Below are 3955 nucleotides of genomic sequence, written 5' to 3' on the forward strand. Positions count from 1 at the left end.
AAATATCAGGTAATATCACAGACGTCAGCAATGATAAAAAAGACAGATGCCTATCACATGCGCTTCAACATCATAAGCAAATCGTCAAAACGGCGAAACAACATGCATACAAAAAATACATATTATAATTCCGCAGGTCTGCACTTTTTCACTACTTCAGCACACGGTACACATTTGCCAGCGGTACACCGTGTTTTGTATTTAAAAGCTATATAGCTATATTTAAAAGTATTTCGAAAGCTACCATAAATAAAAAGTACCTGGTGATTCGAATATTCGTCCTAAACATGATTCCTTCCCAGGTGAATAACAATATTTATCATTATATAAACCAACGCAGATATTTGTTCCCAGACTTAACCTGACATCGACGTGACTTTTTAGACCTACGTATGGAAAATTTACCACAAAATCCGTCTCGAACATTCCTTAGGAAGTTTGACGAGAAGCCAGAAATCTGCATCCCCCCTCAGTGCTTCGTGTATTCATCTCAATACTTCAAGAAGTCCGGTTAAAAAATATGCGCACAAAACGCACATTAACCAATTTCAAACGGAAAAAAACTTTCACCAATCACACGCAAAGCCGAGACGAAACTTCATCTGTCATTCAACTGTATAAATGATAATGTGAATTTACCACGAGCACAGAGTAGCAACTAGAGATGTCAATCGGATACCAACATTTTGGTATACCGATACCAAACCGATACCAACTTGGTATTTGGTATTTCAATCCCCCTATATTTGATATTTTGTTGGTATTATGAACCCATACTAATATATGACGCAGATAAATTGGTATAAATTTGGTATTTGCCTCATGTTCCTAGGTTGGTTCGGTTTCGATATTTCTCACGGTTTTGGTTGGTATTTTGTTTGGTATCGGTACTCTGGTTTTCTATAATTGACATCAATAGTAGCAACCAACAGCGCAGAACTAACATGCTCGGTCCGAGCTCAACTCGGCAGATGTCAGCTCACACCGCGCCGAACAGTTTCACAAACGGCAAATTACCGAGGTTACCACAATCACGAATATGAATGATCATTATGATCTGAATGATCATACAAAATACAAATACTTGTAATTGTAAGAAGTGTTGCCCGCATTTGTAATTGTAAAGAAGTGTTGCCCGCAAATCGTAGTCACTTATGTTCACAATAAAGTAATTGAGGTCTGATGCGTGAAATTCATGGCATGCGAATCGGTAACCAGTAATATCGCGGTAGGGGAAGACAACAGGTCATGTATAATGTGCAGAAAAGCCCGCCAAACAAATACATCGTCATGCATCATGTTACGAATGCTAGTCAAAAATCGCCGGAACTATCGTTCTCATACATACGGCCACGGGAGAGGGGGGATGAACGTCACAATTAGCAGTTGCACAGCAAATGGATCGTACAATTATCAGTTACACTTTGATCATAACGAACTTTACCTAGCACCGGTATAATTCCTCCCCGCTTGCCGCTCTTGTCTGTCATCTGATGATCCTCACAACTATTTCAATGATGAACTTCATCACCCCGACCCGCACTCTATTTCCACCGAAGTGTTCACTCCTTGCAGCACTGTCAATCCCGTGACAGAAGGTGCCGCGCCGACCGTCCGCCGTCACACCACTATGCCTCCATTAACCTTTGGGTGACAATCCACGATTAACTGTAACTGGTAACTGTAACTGTTAACCACGGTTTAACCACGGTAACTGTGCCGCCTCCTTGGGGCACGCTTATTACCCTACAGCCCGCACCGGGGCCGCCGATTTGAATCCGGTCATCTTTCTCCCCGCGCAAGCAGGGACTTCCACACTGCAACTTCGAGCTGTGTCGCCGGTCTAGAGCACAGGGCCGACTGGCTATCCGTAGTTTTGCAGTTGACTGGTGGGTTCCCCCTGTTCATCCTCTGAGTGGTCCAGCGGCCCGCGCAGCGTTGCGACGAGGTCCACCATCTCGGTTCTGTAGCTGCAGCATGTGACTGGCCCGCCTGAGCTCCTCGACGTCGGCCCGCGGCCCGAGAGAGAACAAGCTGGGCCGACTGGCCGAGCTAGGCTAATTGCACCAGGTCCATGCCGCCGGCCGGTGCCGTGCATGGGGCCTCTGGACTGGGAGATGATCGGATACAGCGAATGCTGCCACCGCCGCCCCAGGTGAGCTACACGTACCACCGCCACTCCACCGGTCCGCTAGGTAAGCCCTGCCACCGACGTGGAAAGCGAACTGTAACGCACAGGGAACGAAACCCATCAGCAATCGGTGTAGGGGAGGGGATAACATTGCACAAGCGGACAGGAAACAGCACTGATATAGCATCTAGATAAGGTTAAGTGGTATAAATGAAAGACACACACACACGCACGCACGCACGCACGCACGCACGCACTTACGCACGCACGCACGCACGCACGCACGCACACACGCACGCACGCACGCACGCACGCACGCACGCGGTGCCGGAAGTCTGAGTCGCCCAAATCTTACCGACTCCGGATCGGTGTCAATCCACTCCTGATCGGTGTCAATATAGCATGGCCCAAGACACTAAAACGTTCGTTGATGCTTCAAAGCCAGATTTGGTCGTAGTAAAGACAAAGCTTACGTTTTGAACAATCCTTTTCAGTTAAAATCAGAAACAACACTTGTGCCAGAACCTCTTCATAGCTCTGCACATTACTTTAAAACATATTGCAATTTTAGGTCTTGCAATCTAAGAGCGTGCAAAGAATTGTTGCAGGCAAGATGAAACATTTCTGACAAACCCGGAGTCAGTCATCAAATCGTCCATCGACTCTGCACACCTGTCAGTAGTTGTGTCGGTTGTAAAATGCACAAAGGTGTTTCAAAGTAGCTACAGCAAGCAAAAGACTGGCTCATCAACCTGACCTACCCGCGTGACTTTCATGCTGCTGAGCTGACGTTTGTCATCCATGCTGCCGCCGGCCGCTCCAGCAGCCCAGTCGCGAGTGTACGATCCGCAGCTCTGCGTTGGCCCGGCTTCAGCTTCACGTTCTGAAAATGGGATCCATTTCATATCAATTCATTGCTGATTGAGGATTATCAATGGACAGGTGACATATTATAGTGCATGTATGGCCTAAACTTTTGAATTCATTTAAAATTTTTCAATTCACGCATTTTCTTGCGTTTTTCCCCCTTTTAAATGAATTCAAAAGTTTAGGCCATACATGCACTATAATATGTCATTGCTGATTGTGATGGTTCACCCTTGCCCGCACATGCCATTTTCCCATCCTAAAGCGCACATGGGGGTGGTTGCCACCCCCTCGCCATTTCGTTCCTGTTGGAGATAGAGCTTAGCGGTGAAGACCAAAAAGATTCTTTGGGAAGAGAAAAATCCAATGATACCCAGTTTTACCTTCTCAGGTCAGTCATTGAACTTCCAGGTCAGGCCAAACTAAAAAAATGTTGCTGTTTTGGGTCACCGTTGGATATCAAGTGCGCTGCTTATCATATACCGACGACGATGCTGTTTTCTGCTGCCAAGCCAGCTAGAACCTTTTTGTCACACTACCCGACCAGATTTTTGCTGCTGAGGTCATTTCAGGTCAAGTTAGGTCAAGGTCTATTATATGTGTTTGTATGTCTGTGTGTGTCTGTGTGTATACTGATGTGTGCACCGATTTTTTGTGTGTCCATATTACATAAAATCATGATCTGAGAAGTTTTTACCAAAAATGCAGTCATAAAACTCCACGAAAAGTAAATTCAGCTTGCCTAAAACGCAATTATCTTAGATGACCTAGGTTGACCTTGACCCTGACCTTGACACCTGTACATCGTCGAACAACATGTTCGATGATAGGTGGGAGACTGGCAAAAAAGGCCGAAATCAAGGTGTCAAAAGCTCACAAGGCCCATGGCAAACGCAAGATGTTGAGAATTGGCCATTTGGGTCATGACGACCTGAAAAACAAGGTCATGTCTCCGAA

At 45.9% G+C, this 3955-nt stretch overlaps 1 long non-coding RNA gene across 1 annotated transcript; it reads right to left on the minus strand.

Annotated features, from left to right (window-relative positions):
• Positions 1–455: 455 nt before the first annotated feature.
• LOC122375812 lies at positions 456–3087 on the minus strand. The gene is made up of 2 exons (XR_006255463.1): positions 2893–3087; positions 456–2225 (listed from the first exon to the last, which is right to left on the minus strand). It is a non-coding gene; the product is annotated as an uncharacterized LOC122375812 (long non-coding RNA).
• Between the last annotated feature and the right edge of the window lie 868 nt (positions 3088–3955).

The sequence above is a fragment of the Amphibalanus amphitrite genome, unplaced genomic scaffold, assembly GCF_019059575.1.
Source record: "Amphibalanus amphitrite isolate SeventyFive unplaced genomic scaffold, NRLGWU_Aamphi_draft 001928F_arrow, whole genome shotgun sequence".
NCBI lineage: Eukaryota > Metazoa > Arthropoda > Thecostraca > Balanomorpha > Balanidae > Amphibalanus > Amphibalanus amphitrite.